General features: G+C 40.0%; 1 protein-coding gene across 4 annotated transcripts in view; it reads left to right on the top strand.

The window, feature by feature from the left end:
- The first annotated feature begins 5,740 nt into the window (after positions 1-5,740).
- Positions 5,741-18,683, top strand: part of dlgap4a (discs, large (Drosophila) homolog-associated protein 4a) — a 98,701-nt gene continuing 85,758 nt past the window's right edge. For 3 of the 4 annotated variants that reach the window (XM_025901627.1, XM_025901626.1, XM_005448613.4), the window contains exon 1: positions 5,741-6,287. The gene's annotated coding sequence lies outside the window, so the exon portion shown is untranslated. The remainder of the gene's footprint in view (positions 6,288-18,683) is intronic. The other variant, XM_025901628.1, reaches the window with a different exon arrangement.

The raw sequence follows: 18,683 nt of genomic DNA, 5'->3' as shown, positions 1-18,683 counted from the left end.
AAAGGATGTAGAGCAGCTGTGACTTCGCACTCTTATTTTAAGACAATCTTCCGCAAATAGGTTGCCCCTGCTGAGACAAATAATTGGCGTGATATCTTGGGGGCACGAGCATGAGGAGCAGTCTGCATTTTAATGCCAATCCTCCACAGGAAGAACCCAGCTATGCATGCCACCGGGCATGATCTGTGGACTCTGTACATTCAGGGAAACACATAGTATTGAAACTTAAGACAGACTATGGGGGTTTAATGCTTTTTAGGTGAGTACAAAAAAAAAAAAGAATGACAAACAAAATTTTATGTGGTGAAATGTTTATTGTTCTACTTTAAATGCATTTAAAATAAAATAAATAAAATGCGCAGATCAGTCAAAGATATTGTATTTTACTTCTTGATGCTTCTCCAGTTCATTTGTATCTTTTTGAGCATTAAGAGTACGGTTGTCTATGATGTCCCAGTTAATATTAAACTCTGATGGCGGCTAAAAACATAGATCTTACCCACGGATATCAATTTATACAGCACCAAATCACAACAACGGTCGCCTCAAAGCGCTTTATATTGTCAGGTAGACCATACAACAATACAACAGGAGAAAACCCCAACAATCAGACGACCCCCTGTGAGCAAAGCACTTTGGCGACAGTGGGAAGGAAAAACTCCCTTTTAACAGGAGGAAACCTCCAGCAGAACCAGGCTCAGGGAGGGGCGGTCGTCTGCCACAACTGGTTGGGGTGAGGGGAGGAAGACAGAACAAAAGACATGCTGTGGAAGAGATCCAGCGATTAATAATAAGAATAATAAGTAAATAAAAATGATTCAGTGCAGAGAGGCTGGTTGCTGCTAGCAAACAGAAGCTTTGAAAAGTAGGTAAGTGGAGCATCTGTGCTCACAGCCAGGGCTGTGGACTTGACATGACCATGCTATGGATATCTTTATTTAGTGACGCTATACAGATCTAGATGTAGAAGAAGCTGTCTGAAACTGGGCATTGAGGGAAGCCTCGCAAGAATGACTTGTTAATATATTATGTTTAGAAACATTTACTATTGAAAAAGTTAATCTTATATTTAAGAAAAAAAAGAAAAGAAGGCTTAATAGGTCCTTTTTAATGTCCCAACCTCTTTTATCTTCCATTGTCTTTGAACGCAGCACATTATATGTATATTATTTAACCAACTTCACGGAAACAGACCTGGAAACAAGGCTTTCTGAAAGACAGTTTGTTATATATTATTCCTAGAAGCAGTACTGTATACAGAGATTGTTACATAAAACAGATTGTGAATGAGGGAGCGGACTGATCTGATCAAGCTCGCTGCAGAGCTTGGCAGCTGATGGACGAACAGCTTTCTCCCTCCTCCAAAACAGTCACTGTATACCGTACTCTACTCACTGGCTTGAGTACACACAAGGAGGCCAAGACAAAGCAAAAACAATCCCAAGTTTCACTCGCTTTGCCAGAAGTGTGTCACGATTTTGTATGGGTTACAATGCTGAAAAGAGCCAGTTACAAACTTCATCTTGTTACATATCAAGTATAAAAGGAGACTTAAAACTGCATGGTTGGTTTCTGTTTAAATTTCTCCACTAGCAAATCAACCAAAAAAGCACACCAAGAATGGCAAATGGATTGTGAAAGTAATTCATTTTTCTCTCTGTCTGGAACATAAAATGTCAAAAAAGAAGAAAAAAAGAGAAAAGAATGGTAATGCTTTGCTTAACATCATTATCTTTCTTATTCAAACAAATTCTTTATTGTAACAGACTGTAAAAAAATTAAACATGGTCTATGTATCTCTTAAGTGTTTTGGGAAAACCTTTATTGAATAAGAAAATAATGTAACAATAAAGCTGCTGAACAGTGTCTAACATGTTTCTCTCTTTTTACTATAGCAAAGAAAATCTGGGTCTACATAACTCTTTATTATAGCTGCACTTGGTTTTATTATTCATACAAAAATAGGAAAATAATATTTTTTTTGCATTATTATTTCCTTATGAGTGGTTTTGTCTTTACAGAAAAAACACCACTATTACAGGCAGTGTCCCTGTTTGATGAACACTTATTCACAGATATGCATGACAACATATTCCAGTGCTACAGCACTAAAAATGTTTAGGAAAATTGATTTACAAACAGCAACATACACGTCACATATGTAAAGTATATATAGGTCTAATATTTTTTAACAAACAACCTTTATTTGTCACATACACAATCATACAGAGTACAACATGTAGTGAAATGCTTTTGTGCGAGCTGCAGACAGGCTGCAGACGTAGCCGCGCCATTCCAGGGGTTTGTTTTAGCGTGGGGCGTCTAGCCAGGACCCTTACTGGATACTGGGTGGAAATCAAACTTGCGACTCCCGCTCCAAAGGTGTGTAGTTTTACCACCACACTATCCAGCTGCAGCATTATTTTAATAAATAATGCTGTACATATGCAATATCCAGACACTATGTAGTAATAATTCCCCAATGAAGTGTATATAATAGACATAGGAGAACATTTTAAGATTCCATGACATAAAAGTTATGAAATTATACATACATGCTGTTCAGCATGAAAATGTAGGTATCATATAGAACAGCAGGATGCAAACATATGCTATTACATGATATATGGTATTTTTGAAAGGGTGTATTTTGCCTTTGATTACTTTTCTTACTTAAAGGTATTAACAAAATACAAAATTATGCCAAGACTGTTTAACCCCTAGAGGGCTCAATTTACCCCATCCTTGTGCTCATTATCCCTCTACATCGGGGCATGTTGTGCAGTAGGACTAACTTTTTTGACAGGTCATTGCTGTAAAACTATAATAACTAGAATTTGTTTTAGAGTTCATAGAGACAACAAAACAATATTATTATTTGAATATTATTATCATTATTTTAAACAAATGCAATTTTATTTGGCAGCAAAATCAACTGTAAAAAGTTGCTCATCATACCTTCTTTTCCATAGAGATAATAAGGCAATGCAATGTGGATGCACCACTCTGGTGACTGTGGAGATGGTGGGTTTAGGACAGTGGTGGGTGGAGATGCTCATTCTCTCCTCACATTGTCCCTGTTTTCACATAGTCATACATTCACCTATTAAACCACACTGACATGACAAACACACGGCCAAGTCGCCATTTAATTGGCTTTAGTCCATAAGTGGGATGGTACACATGCCACTGATCCAAATCCTGGGTGGGTGTTCAAAGAAAAAACAGATGTTTTCCACTAATATCTGAAATATGATTGAGCAGGTAAATTTACAGTCCATTATGGTTGAACTGGGAATTAACCAGCCAACTAGTAAAAAAGCAGTAAGTGAGGGATTACTGCCAGATACCTTAAAAAGAAGAAGTACACACACAAAAAAAGCATTCAGTTTACAACACAACCACTGGCCGCCTCTGTGCCCCCTTTGGATATCCATCCTTGGATCAGAAGCAGAGTTATTAGTCATGGTCTTATCCAATCAGCCATCCTTAATGCTTTTGCTACTGGGCATTACTCTGGAGAGGAAAGATTGTCTTTCATTGTCAGTTTGATTTCAAACTGGAGATTAGTCGTATTCTTTCAGTTGCTTGTGGCACAGACCTATGTGTATTTGTGTATGTGTGCGCTTCTGTGTGTCTAATAATGTTTGCATTTGGGCATACAAACATCTGTGTCGAAATTATTCACTCCGGGAAACCTTCATGAGTTCTTTTTGTGTTACATTCTGTACATATGAAGATTAATATCTTTCAGTTAGACTGTAGCGGTGGGTCATCTCACAGGCAAAAATCTGATTCAGAGACTGCCCAGCATTTCACTATAATCATGCGTATTTTATGTGCGAAATCAGAGACATTAATATTTAAAACCTGACCTTCATATAATTATAATTCACTTAATTTAGGATCATAAACAAAGAGTTATTCACCGCTTAAATCACCATACATACAGTCTATACATAAAAAAAAGGTTTATTACATTAACGATTTTAGTTAACAACAGTGGGCTTGCTGGATAGCTGGGTAACAATCTGTGAACACAATTTTAGAGCAACATTATAATACATCCGGACTTTCTGTGTCTCTGAACTCCCTGAACTCCTGAGGACTCAGTTTCATGTATTGACACTGGGGATAGCTATTTAACATGTTTGAATCAATTTACAGCTGTTCTGAGGGTGTCTCCAAAGTCTCCAAAGACCTTTCTAACCATCTGGATTAAAAAATAATCCAGTCCAGTGAATGACAATAAGAGATTTCCCAAGATAAGCCTGTGTTTGTGAATCAAAACAAAGAGGGCAACACCATGGCTCAGACAGAAAGCAGAGTGGCAACATGGTAGATGGATTTTGCATTCATACAGCTAGAAGTGTCTGACATTTATGTAAGCATTATCAGAATAGCCAGAGAAACTGGTCGTTTCCAGTGTGAACTGAAACTATGAATGCAGAAAGGCACAGACTATGAGAGTTAATGTCTTTCTTTGGTGAAATCAGATACTGGAAGCTGGAAATAATAATATGAGAATAGTGTGACTGAACCAAAACAGCATGATTAAGGCCAGAGAGTACAAACAATAGGCTGAAAGATGCTAAAAAGAGCTTCAAAGTGGAGTAATAATTTAATATCAGAGTTCCCGAGAGAGACCAGTCTCACAAGAAACAGAGAAATTAGATATGATTCAACTATTGATCATATGTCTGCGTGTGCGCACGTTTGTGTGTCAATGCAAGTGAGCTGACTCCTTTAAGAATCTTTGTACTTATTTATATAAACAGCTCTATAGCACATGTATGTATAGGTATTTTTAAGTAATCTCCGAATGCAATTACAGCTGGGTAAAATGGTTTGCTGACGCAGCTTTTATCATGTTGTACCCGTGTTGCCCTTTAAAGTCTCATTTACACTGAGTTAGCCACTCCAATAAAAATGAAGAAGAGTTATCCTTCTGGAAGTGAGAAAAGAAAGAAAATAAACAGGAAGAGGATTAAAAAAGTGAGACAGAGGTGAGTGGCATAGATAATAATGATTAAACATAACAGTAAATAACCAAACGCTGCACATCTGATCCAAAATGTGGGAGAGACTTGACTAAAGTATCTTACTGTGGCATCACTCTACTTCTTTTGTTTATGCTGAAGTTTAACATCAATTAACTTAGACGGCAGAGCAGCCTAGTGTGCCCAGCTCTGCCGTCAGTGACATGACCCAGTAATAATAAAACTGCGATGGAAGGCTGGTTGGAGGGGCCCACTGTGATTTTTGTTGAGGTCCCCAAAAGACTGGAATCGCCACTGAACCCATCCATCTAACTTGGATGTAGCAACTGTAAGTCAATCAGTCGATCAACTGAGACTAATTGATAATCAGTTTATTCTTTCAGTCGCTTTTCTATGAAGAACTCTGGGTCCAGCGTCTCAAAAGTAAAGATTTTTTCCCTGTTTTCTCTTTTTAATGGCTGAAAACAATTGTTTTCTGTCTTGTGATATTAATAAATTACCGCATGTGGATATTTGTCCTTTGCTTTTATCAAATCAGAATGGAAAATGAAAATAATCGGCTGATTAATCAGTGATGGGGATGATCGTGGCTGCTGTTTCTGACCAACTTTAAAAAGCGTCATCCGATAACATCACCAACTCGATGTCAGTCAAAGCTCGGGCCTGCGGTCTGCTTTTTGAATGAATTTTTCCTTTAAACTCCCTCTTCTCTCTCCTTGAATCATCAAGGAGCATCACTCCTCACAAACGGAAAGAATAGACAGCCAAACGCACGCACGCACTCATGTGGCCTCTCTCTGCGCATAATGATTCATCAACCACCGTTTGCTCATGAAACCGTGATTTCATGAGTTCAGGTCCGATGAGTTCATTTACGGAGCTGGGTGGTTTGTCGTGGGCCCTCGGATGCCCCCACCCCCACCTCTCTCATCCCGCGTCTCGACGGACCGAACGCTGCTGCTGCAGCATCACCGGCAGCCTCCAAACTGCGTTTTCCCTGCCGCGATGGATCCCCGAGTAAACCGGCGAGCTGCTGTCAGAGAGACACCGCTGTAGCCGCTGTGGGCAAGGACCGACACGCAATGACCGCAAAGAAATGGTGCCATAGAATCCAACTAAGAGATAAAGAAAGGCTATTTTATTTCTAGCGATGTTATAGGATCGCCTTGTTTACCTTCTCGACAGATAAGCAGCCGGGTGACTGTGATATTACGGCATGTAAGAGCTGGATAACTATTCCTGTGTGACCGACACCCTTCTGCTGCTGATTACAGTGAAATGAAAAAGGTAAGCTTGTTGACACGTTCAGGATTTACATCGGGCGTTGCGGGTTTCAGTGAAGAAAAAAGAAAAAAGAAACAACAAAAAACCTGACAGCTCAAATGGGAGCTCATCAGGCTGCATTGTTGCATCGACAATTCCAGTCTTCTTGAGTTGAAACTGACGATTGATTTGGGTGTTTGGATTAGGTCGATTGTCACCTGTCGAAATATGAGTGTGTTTTTAGCGCAAAGAGCCCTGTAAGTAACTTGACATAAATCAATGTAGGTATCATGTCAGCAGCTTGATTTATTGTGAATGTACCAGTTATTCACCTCAGGATGCCTGGACTACCTGGCTTCAGCCTGCCAAAGCCAAAGTCGGTTTATCCTGTAAGATAGTGGTGCCTGAAATCTTTTTTCTCTCCCCTTTTCAGTCTTATGCGCATGATCTGTGTTTGTCAAAGTTATCAAATCTTTGCTTTCATCATTCCTGCAGGGAGAAACAGCCACTGAATTCAGAGTTTGGAAAGGGAAAAGCATGTCTTTTGAGAACAATTAGGTGAATCTCTGTTAGCTTTTAACTCTGCAGATTTTGAATTAATCAGAACCATATATATATATATATATATGGTGGCATTGCTTTTTCTTTCTCTTGGTCTTTAATGAGTGGAAATAAAACCCCATACTAGCAGCAAAATCTCAGGCTATCCTAGAGTTTCATCATTCTCGCTCCTAAAATATTGCAGTTTTTATTATCCAGTATGTGAAAGACATATTTCTAAGGGGCCCTGTCCTCTGGAGGGAGCAGGAGCTGCCTGCTGAATTTTTTGTGTGGACGGAAACAAGCTCTCTTCTACTGTAAAGCTGCAGATGAGTCCGTGGGGGATGATCGATAGCCAGTTTGTATCAAGGCCCGTGTTTCAGCTGTCATTGTCGAACAGTGGTCTCTACAATTAAAAGCCCATTTTGTTAGTGAAAGACTGATTAATAATTCATCCGCAGCTCAATGGAACCACAAATCTGTGGATGACACACTGAAGGATGCCTGTGAAGCAATCTAGTGCTGTGCAGGCTGGAAGGTTTACACATCACTATATAGGCTGGATGGTAAATACACACTTTACTGTTTGCTGACTTTTAAATGTGCACTGGATTGTTTGCTCCAAGCAGAAAACTAAAAGCATACACACTCAGTGTTGAGCAGTACAAACAAGACATCTCTGGGTATCCAGTGTCAAACAGCTCTGTTGGTGGTGGACTGTAGCCTCTCACTGCGGTGTCAATGTCATATCTGCTGCCAGGGAGCCAACAGCCATGATGATACTGTACCACGGAGTTTGAAGGAAACCCAGCTGGCTCCGGTCCAGGATGGTGGGTGTTTTAAAAACCGGCTTAGTCAGGGCTACTGCAGGGAGTGATTAGAAAAGATAGCGTACAGTATCACACACATCAGTGTGACGTCAACAGGACACAGGGCATTAAAAGTATTTTCACACCAGGACCCAGAGGAATCCAGAAACGGAGCCAGAGTTGCAGAATCCATCACACTGAACCCATTAAGTGAATATTTAGAGAGCTGTCATGCAAACTATCCAGGCATTATTATTTTTCTTAAATCTGAAACAATCTGAAAGATGAATATTTGTAGTATCTCCTAGTGAAAGAATGTATTTAAGTGCACGGAGTTACATGTAATCTTGAGTACAACTTGTATGCTACATGAGTGCTTCCATTTTAAGTTATGTAACATTTCTACTCACCCACATTTCAGTAGGAAACATTGTACTTTTTACTCCACTACATTTATTCACTGGTGGAGGAAGTGCTGAAATCTGTTACTCAAGTTAAAGGAGCAGGCTGGAGTGTAGAAATATGCATCCCTACAACTAAAAGTATTGCAATTAAAATATATTTCAAGGTAAAAATGTCAAAAAAACAAATGGCTTCTTTTTAGAATAAAATAAATTAGTCATTGGTTTGATGCATAAATGGGTAAATATCCCCTTAAAGGGGTTGGTCACTCCAAAATCAAACAGATATTTCTTCTGTCACCTGCAGTGGTTTTTCCCATCTATATTTTTCAATGTGTATCAGAGATATCCGCCATAGAAATGTTGGTATTTTCTTAAAAAAAATCACGATTTCAAAAAAAATCCACTAATCTTGGTGCGAGCAGTTTCCTGTAGGAACATTTTTCTTTCTGCTGTCTCCACTCTCCAGCCAACCAACTTTCCAGAAGGAAGTCGTCCACCCGTGATCACAGACTTGTACTCGAGACAGTGTGACAAGATACAAATATTAATGGCATTTATTTCTGCTGAGCTGTATTGTTCGCCAGCATGGCTTGTGTTTTAATAATCTGATAAATGTAGTGGAACAAAAAAGTATCTGGTCATTCAGGTCAGCTTTCACAATAAAGCCCCGAACAGTAGATGTAGAGATACTGATGAGTACTTCCTCAGTTAATAAAGGTAAAGACCAATACACCAACTCAAAATAGTCAAGTACAAGCAATAAAAGCTGGGCCTAACTACATTTAACAGACATGGGGCGACTGTGGTTCAGGGGGTTGGGAAGCTCAACTTATAACTGGAAGGTTGCCGATTCGATCCCCAGCTCTGTCTGTCGGGGTCGTTGTGTCCTTGGGCAAGACACTTCACCTACCACCTACTGGTGATGGCCAGAGGGGCTGATGGCGCGATATGGCAGCCTTGCTTATGTCAGTCTGCCCCAGGGCAGCTGTAGCTACAACTGTAGCTTGTGCTCTGAGGGTCTCAAAAAGCGCTATATAAATACAATCCCTTATTATTACAAAGCAACATTTTTTTTATTCTCTGTTTTGGTCTCTACCAGCTTATAGGAGAAACATCAAGCTATTAACCTGCTAAATGTGCAGCCAGCTAGTTGCTAATCATCAGCTTTCTGTTGCAGAAGAAATAATGTTAAATAATCTTTTAACCTGAAAATAGTTGTCTGCTGTTGCTGAAACTGTCTGCGAGAGAGGTGGGAGTAAATCAAAAATGAAGTTGTGGACAGTGAGCTTCACCTCACTGTAGAGCTACATAAAACAGTGGGAGCCTGGAAGCAAATGGAGCCGATAATTCTCTCCAGTCTCTTTTACTTACAGTTCATAAGGTTTCCTGAAATATGATTGGCCATGCTGGTCATTACCTGTATCATTAGAAGAGACAGAAATATCATATAGCATTGGCCTAAAAAGCATTTCAATGCAAAGGAAAACAACGTTTTCTTATTCTGTCTCCTTTGTTATCCATTTGGCTGGATTTCCTCCTCTCTCATCTCTCTCTAGATTATCAGCCGTATGTGGTGGGAGTAAGGTCAGGTGACAGACACAACAAGTTAAATACAGTATAGCAGCTTCACCAGCCTTTATGTCGCACTGTTATATTGACTGATGTAGTACTATAACTGGTATCAATATAGTTTGCTGAATTTAATATGTCTGTTGTAAATAAAACTACCGTTTGAGGTAGCCTATTGATGCTATTTGTTACACATTTTTAATGTCAGTAATGGCACACCTGTAAAGGCAAAATGCACTCACTGGACCTGAATTCTAGAAATGAATTAATTTGGAGTTTAGACACAGAAATGGACTACATTTATACTGTTTTAAACTATATAATCAAGACAAACTTAGTGAAAAGTTACTTATCTGTTTGCTGTAACCTCATCAAAATGAAGTCACTGAGAGACTTTTCAAAAATTTAGTTTAATTGGTCCATTTCAACATGGCAACCTATACCAAGTGCAGTCACTCCACCTGACAGCCATACCTGATTTACATTTGGCTCATGTTTACTTCAGGTTGTTTTCTTATTCACATCTGGACTGTTCTGAACACAGCTGCTATTTTTAGATTGCTCAGAAGAGGTCCCATTCTGTCCCCTTACACTTTTGTGAGCTTCTCCGGTGTGTCAAATTGATGATTGTTCAGTTTGAGTAACAGAATGAAGTCTCATGGAGGCAAATCTGCTAAACAGGGAGTGAAGATTGTATTTAGCAGTTTCATATTTTGTTGGAGGTTGTTGAGGTAGCTCTAGTTTGTTTTGTTTTTTTTGGCTGCTCTTGTGCATGCTGGGGAACGTAAACACATGGCATCATATTTTTTTTACATAAAAATTTATATGGCGTTATCGTAGATGGCATGATATATGACAACCCGTAGTTTGGATCCAGCTCTTATCACCAGCGATGATCCTCAGCATGTGGGACCAGTTAGAAACACAAGCTGATCTTTTGTCCTTGTACAAGTTTGAGGCCCACAATGAAAGTGGCTAGAATGGATATTCTCTCCTTGGAAATCTTTGCTTATACTATGTAGTAAAAAGGCAGGGATTCATGAGATCTTCAAGGTGAATTCTGTGTGAAGTCTGTATGTTCTCCCCGGACCTACTTGGACTCTCTCCCAGTACTCTGGCTTCCTCCCACATTCCCAAGGCATGCATGTTAGTTTAACTGATAATTCTTAATTGGCTGTAGGTTTGACTGTGTGTGAATAGTTGTCTGTCTCTCTGTGTTAGCCCAGCAATAGACTGTCAGCTTGTCCAAAACGTACCTCACCTCTCACCCAAAGGTAGCTGGGATAGGCTCCAGGCCCCCTCTGTGATTCTAAACTGGATCAACAGTTAAGATAATCGAGTTTTTGTTAACATTTTGATGGGTAGAAAAACAGTCAGATTGATGGATGGAAATCATTTGATTGAATATAACTTGAGTATAAAAAAATCATTGAAAAAACAAAACAAAAAACAGACATGGGTAAAATAAGAATTCAAAAATGTTCTTAAATGAGACCCGTTGTGTTTGCTGTCTGACCAGGAGAAGAAATCCCATACAGTATTTCGAGCTGTTGTTTCTTTGTATTTACCATAGCAACAAGCCACCGGTGTAACTTCGGTTCATGCAGAAGAATGGCGCTCTCAAGCCAGCCATGTGTACACTTCCTCCTTATCATTGGTGAAGTGTCTTAGTGCTCCATCTGTTCAGCTATTGTCTCATCATCACCCTCTCAAATTTCTTGAGAAAGACGGCTCAAATTAAGAGCAAAGATGGCGTGATTTCAGCTCCGAAGAGAGTCGCTCATCTCATTCTGTATGTCCGAAACAGAGAGAGAGTTTATGACCTTGGTAATGCTTCTCTCGGTCCATCTCACACAGGAGCCGATGAAGCGGCTGGAGGTGATTAAAGTCTGCCTCCATTGATGGTCCTCTGTGCTGCTGAGTCAGTGACCTTTCCTGCCATCGGGTCACTGTGCTCAAATAGCTCCTCTGCTTTCCTCTCCCCATCTCCTACCCTCTTATCCCTCTTATCCTGTTCGCTTCCTTTCTGCCCTCTTCTGTTTAGCGGCTTGTTTCACGCGGCAAAAACAACCCCCAAGGACAAATCAAATGAAATGATAAACAGTCAGCTACACCGCACCAAAAAAGCTCTCTTTCCTCGGCATACTTCAACTGTCTTTCAGCGTTCGTCAAATTCAAGTTGAAACATCTCACACTTTCCGCTTCTTGCGAGCCCCAAAATAGAAATAACCATTTTACAGTAGGCCCGTGACAAGTGTCTTGTTATCTTCCTGCATGTGTCATTTTACAATAAGTCCCTGCCTGGGCTGCGTCGCTGAATGGATCCTCTGACACAAATTTGCATGTTAAGCTTAACGTTTTTCACCAGGGACAATTTATCAGCACACAGCAATTAATGAGTCTGTGTCCCCTGGTGATTAATTATGTCTCATGTGTCCACAGCAGAGACAATCCCAGGAACAGTTGTTTGTTCAGGCCAATGTGTATGCATTTAAACCAAAAAAAAAATTTATGTGAGAAATAGTTTTCTTGGTGTTGAACAAACATTTGCTTTGCTTTTTCCTCCACGACCAGTTTGCAGCTGGATGCAAATAAAAGCTAACAGACAAGGACAATTGACAAACCGTGATTGAGAGACGTCTTCTGTGTGAAAGGTAGAAGCAATACTGTAGGAGACAGAGAACGCTACAGGAATAATGCAGGGTGACATTCAAAGCTCAGGGATATTTTGTTTTGCAACTACAAAGAGAATTTCTTCATTCTTCGCTTGCATTTCTGGGGCAGCTCTCGATGATTGTGTCTGTGGGTGGTTTTGTGTATGTAAAAATACTTTTTTGGACGAGGACTGAGCTCACGGGTATTCATTGTAATATCCACTGCCCTTGAATCAAAAGTTGGCTTTAATTACTTCTTTGTAAACATAAGAAAACTGGTGTTCAAAACAGATTTTGCCTTTTGGAAACCTGCTACCCTCCAGCAGGTCCAAACCAAATGCGTAAATTCACTTACATATTCCAGAGAACAGTGGGATAACAAATGCTCATCATGCTCTAATGTGTTGCTGGACAACATTGTGGTAAACAAACACAAGCATGCAGATAAAGTGTTAGTTGCATTATCCAGGGAAAGATCCACTCCTACCTTAAAATGCCTGCAGCAAGATTTGTTTGCTTTAAAGCCAGTGTTAAATTGATAGAACTATCATTAACTTGCTTTACTAGTATACAATCGTTTGGGCCTAGATATTCATTTTACTGCAAAACAGTGGACAGACAGTGAGCTTAATAGGGAGCCAGAGAGCAGATCTAAGCCCTCTGAAGATTAACACTATGGGTTGCCTGCCTTCTGGCTCTTGCCGCCAATTACATTCACTCAAACCGAGACCTGACCCCGGGTGTGTGCTTGTGTCACAGCCCTGGCCCTCGGCACCATATGGACATGGCATTGCATGTTATCACGTGTGTTGCTAGCACTGCATCTCATCACCTCAACACAAGATTGTTTTGACCTTCTGGCATGCATGGCTTCCCCTGATTTCATGCATGCAGCATCAGGGTCCAAGTGTGAATAGAGATAATTAACACTTCTGACCAGGACTGATCTCTGCAGCATTTTTTTGAAACGTAATAATTAAGAATGCTTGCTGAAATAAATACTCGACTGGACTCTAATTTATTCAACGAGATACTAGAGATGAAAAATTCATTACTGACGCCAAGCTGCAACTGTTTTGTTTATGGTCTATTAGTGATAAGAAGAAAAATGGAGCCTCTATTCTTTGTGAAATGTAGACATCAAATCACCTATTCTGCAGCAAAGTTTTTCTTAAGTTAGAATCCTGAACATTTTAGTCCTGGTGAATGTGGTGACACTTATGGTGACAGCAAACACTTACCCCGAGAGTACACTGGGTGCATGTCTGTGTTGTCACGTCTCAGACAAGGTTCGTTCCGTTCTTTGCACGATTTCAAATTACACTTGGAGCGTTTCAGAAGCGTTTGGTCTGTAGGAGATTCTTTGTGCTGTTTCTGTTCTGACATCCTGCTCTCCTCATCTGCTGTCTGGGCAAAAATACAAAAGAAGGAAACATTTGTGTACAGTGCAACCAAATAAGCATAAAGTACATTGTTTAAGCGAAGAAGTCGGTCATAAAATAATTTCAAACATGATCAGATTTGCAGATGATTTGCATGCACACAGTACAGTTTTTTTTCCACACAACAGCTGAACACAGTGAAACCAGTTGGAGGTGTGCAGCCTCTTGCCTGCAGCTTTTCTAGCAGCTCATTGTGGCTGTCCATTCTGTTTCATGACACTTTTTCGAAGATTAGAGTGTATCGATTCATGGACTAATGCCACAAATGATTGTTGTCTTGCTTCATACATACACTTCTGGTAAATGATCACGGTCACCCTGTTTTTGACAGCCGAGTGCTTTTTAATGTGATGCAGGAACAGTTTTTGGTCCACCGCACAATTCATGATGTAAAGAGAGGCTAACTAATAAGGTTGTTATCAGGGAGATTTAATTGTGCTAGATCACATGTAGATATTGTTAAGTTTCCCTTTGTTTAGGTAGGTTATCTTGTTGTAGTGCTGGGAGGGATCATAGACTGCTGCTACAGTACCAGTCAAAGCTGCTATACAAAGGGACTTCCAGTTGATATTGAATATCGAATATTGAATATTGAATAGTGAATATACAGATACTGCATGTTGATTATATCGCTGTTAAGTCAGAGCACATACTCTTAATTTTAGCCATTAAACATAAGAAAAACATTGTTTTTCCCTCTAAACTGGACCAAATAAATTCAAAAAACAAAACTTCTTTATGCTCTTGTAATTAGCCATTCCCACCCACACGAACCAGGACAGATTGTTATGGTGTTTAAAACAAAATCGAGGTCTTTCTGTGTCCAAAACACTCTCATTATTAGGTTTGTAATTCTATAATTCTGTTTCTCAAGGAGCTCGTCGACCTTTAATATGTTAATATGTCTCCACTGCAAAGGCAGCCAACAATATCCAAATGGTGTTAAATTATTTACCCCCCAAAAAACACTGACACATATAAGAGTTTCACATAGAGGCTGCGCACAATGTGCAATTCCCACACCACGACGGTACAGAGGCTGCATCAAGCCAGACAGGAAACCTTACATCATTCCCAGTAATATTTTCTGTCCACATAAGTGGTAATGTGTGCACTTTCACTGGCACACACGCTCTCATTTAGGCAAAGGATTTCAGGAAGGAATACTGTAGCCTTTTGTGCGATGCAGATTAAACTAAGCTCAAGTTGGAGACTGGGAAATCACACCGTGGCTTTGCTTTGGCTTAATCCTGCCTGTGCACGGTGTCAAGATTTTGAATAATAACGTTAAGCCACTCCCACAGCTTGAGATCTAACAGAAAAGTTAGAAAAAAGTAGCCATATGAGAACTCAAAGTGCAAAGCGGTCAACAATAAAACACGTGACAACCTTGTCAGCTGGAAATCCCATTAGAGCCTTCTGCTAATTTGTTTAGCCAAAAATGTTTTAGTGGAACGTTCCTACCAACCAAATAATGCATAGACGCAATGTTTTTTTAATGAAGGCCGTTCTGCCTTTTAGCTTCATGTGCAAGTCGTAGCTGGATGATGGTCGATATAATGTGCAGAACTGGGGCGACAACACTGTTGTTTGCATTGTGAGTTCCATAAGTGTTCAGTTTAGGCAGCAATCAATGATAGGTTTGATAATTTATGATGATCTTTTTAAAAATTTAACATTTTTACATCTACTGTGTCACCACCACACCATTAAAGTGGTGTACATAAACATGTATTGGACAATTTATTTCAGTTTTCAGGGAAAAATGAGTCACAGTAATGAGGTCTCAGAAATGTATAAAAGCCCATGGCATTACGGTAAAATAGTTGATAGCCCCTTTTAAATCAGTGGATTGCTATCTGGCTACGCGACATAGGGGAAAATCTCATCAAAAGGGGTTGATTTATAACCAGACCTAAACCCACAAGCAACCCTGAATAGGTCAGTGGTGGCCATTAAATAATCCTGTTTTATTTTATAGGCTGATATCGAAGGGAAAAGGTATATGGTGTTAAACGTGCTGTGAACATGGTTGATGTGAACATGTTGTGACTTCAGACTTACTCAGATCCTATGTGCTAGTTACTGGTATTCATAATTTGTCCATGTTCTTTTCTTTAGACTACGTTGGATTTTTTGTACCCATAGTAAGAAACTTGTATATTCTTACCACAGGGCAGGTTCATCAGAGCCTTTCTGCTGAAAACAGCTGCCTGTTGTGGCTGAGAAATGATGTAATGTGAGCAGAGATGGTGAAATGAAAACAAATGAGTTAGAGGATATAAAGCTCCACAGAGAAACTTTATTTGTACATTTGTCATTATAAGCTAGCACTTCAGTGATTATGAACATAATGAGGAAATGTGTTTCTACTTATTTTGATGAAAATTAACCAGCTGGCTTTAGGCTTCTCTAAATACATTTAAATACATTTTCTTTTACAAATTAGTCACATAATATATCACTTTCATTTAGTTAAACAACATGAAAAATCCCTTTTAATTATTTTTGTGCATTTACTTATCAGGTTTCTGTGTGTCTGGCTGCACTTCGTTTACTACTTTCAAAACTTACAGCTACTTTGGGTCTGGAGAGACGTAAACGCACCCGCACAGCCCGTTTGCTGTCAAGGCCGCAAAGAGTCGAAAACAACATTCAACCTTGTGACATTACACACCTGCATCCCCTCAACCCACACATGCACACACACTCACGCAAACTTTGACTGTAGCTGGAAGGAGTGATTGTGCGCTGTGTCATCCTCAGCAGTGAGGCAATTTGAAGCCTGTCTCCCTTTTTCACAGATAGATGCAACACGTCTCCCAGGATTGCTGAATACAAACACACTTCTGATCACTCATCCTCACTATAACCTTGAAGCTAAACAGAATGGTTTACCACATGACACGAGGTGTGCTACTACATTTTTGCTGTATTAGAGTGCTGCTACATTGAATCCTGCTGGTTTATTTATCCCACCTATGTACCGAGTTACAACGCTGCCAGTACCAAACCTATATAAATAGAAGCAGCATTTTCCCAGGTCTACCAATGAATGGCAGCCCGGAAGTGTTTAAGTGTATTATTGGTGTATTCCATCCTTTCTTAATTTTTAAAGGGTATAAATCCTCCTAAACTAAGCTGATACCATATCTAGTGTTCCCTGTTTTATCTTAGAACTGCAAGAGATTTGCATGACAATGTGGTCACGTCTTCACACTATTAAACTTAACAAGAGCATTAGCGCATATGACAGCTGCCCTCGTTTCTCTGCGTCAGTTTGATGTCTATATATTATTTATCGTGCATTCATGGGCATTCGCACTCATTGCGCAAAGTGAAGCTTGCAGCACTCCAAGTCACATGAATAATTGTTAAAACACAGTTATGTGGGATCTTGTCATAATAGCGCTACATATTCATTATGTCATGACCATCTGTTCATATAGAGAGTATAGCGCAATATGTACTAGATAAGTATTGGAGCAAACATATTTGATTAGCAGCCTATCAATTGATTATCGTGGGCTAATGGACAGCAGTGATGTGTTTTCACTAATTTCATTGGATTTAGGGAGAAAATGTGTGATGTCATAGAGAAACTTGTGTTGCTCTGTCACTGCGGCAGGATTAACAACACAGGCAAAGAACTGACTTCTGCAGTTCCTCTGCTGTCTTGTGTTTGTGCATATCTAAAACTCACAGTCGCCACAGCAGGCTGTCTGAGTTGCTTAAATTTCTTGAACATGGCTTGACCTCTTGTTTCACTTTCATCCTTGTATGTGGGGCGTCAACTGATGGACAGGTCACCCTGAGCTCGATGTTTTAAATCCCTGTCGTGCTAACTGTAAAACACCAGGAACAGCAGAACAGCAGGAGGGAGGCAGCTGCGCCTTGAGACTGCCAGGTAATGGGGCAGCAAGAGGCTCCTGAGCCTCACAGGAGGCTAGAGGGCAAATCCTGGATGACTTGGAGATATATGGCAGAATCAGTCTTTCCCATGGGGATCCCGTCTGGAAGCACGACTGTGATGTAGATCTTGGATAAAGGAGTTGTCTCAGACCTCCTCTTGAATGCTGCACATCTCTGTAGCTTAAACTTACAGAACTGACAGCTGAGCATTAGGAAGTGACTAATGTCAGAACCCGGATTTGCCACCTGCTTGGAGAACATCTGTCTGTCATCACAAGGCAATCTCACTCCATTAATCTATTGGATATGCTAATGAATTTCTTGTGGAGAGTTGCAAGGATTCCCAAAGGTTACTGTGTACTCTTATGCATCACTTTTCCCTTCCATGCAATGCTCCATCCTTTAGTTTCATTTGTATATCACATAGGAGTACACAGTAGCAGTAAGCAACCCTGTCTCCTGCTGTCCTTACACATTGTTTGTTGATGTCATGGAAGCATTTCGTTAATTTTTCAATTAGCCCTCTTTGTATTTGTGATCATTTGTAGTATTTGTGAGTAAAAATCTAACTAATTATATCTATATCTGCATATAGATATATATATATGTAGATATCTGTGTTTGTAAACAATGACCGACGCAGGGAATAGGAAGTCTTGAACCACATATCCATTATTTGCCACAAGGATATCCTGGCTATAACAGAAGCCTTGAAAAAATAGCAGATGGGATCCCAGATAGCTACAACTTTTCTGCCTCATGCTTTACTTGAGTAAACTCAGCTGTGACAAAAAAAAAGGTCCAAATGAGATTTGGCACATTTGGCCTAGCATCAGTTGCTGTAGGTAGGTCAGGAATAGCTGAAAACAAAAAAATAAGTAGAAAGAGTCTGGAGCATTGCTAAAGACTCTGGATTTCTGATGAGCCCCTTTTAGCAAGCACTTTGGTGACAGTGGGAAGGAAAAAAATCCCTTTTAACAGGAAGAAACCTTCATCAGAACCAGGCTCAGGGAGGCCTGTCATCTGCTGCGACCGGTTGGGGGTGAGAGGAGGGAGACAGGATGAAAGACGTGCTGTGGAAGAGAGCCAG

The sequence above is a fragment of the Oreochromis niloticus genome, linkage group LG20, assembly GCF_001858045.2.
Source record: "Oreochromis niloticus isolate F11D_XX linkage group LG20, O_niloticus_UMD_NMBU, whole genome shotgun sequence".
Taxonomy (NCBI): Eukaryota; Metazoa; Chordata; class Actinopteri; order Cichliformes; family Cichlidae; genus Oreochromis; species Oreochromis niloticus.
Note: the sequence above shows the minus strand (reverse complement) of the source record. Positions and strands in the feature narration are given on the sequence as shown.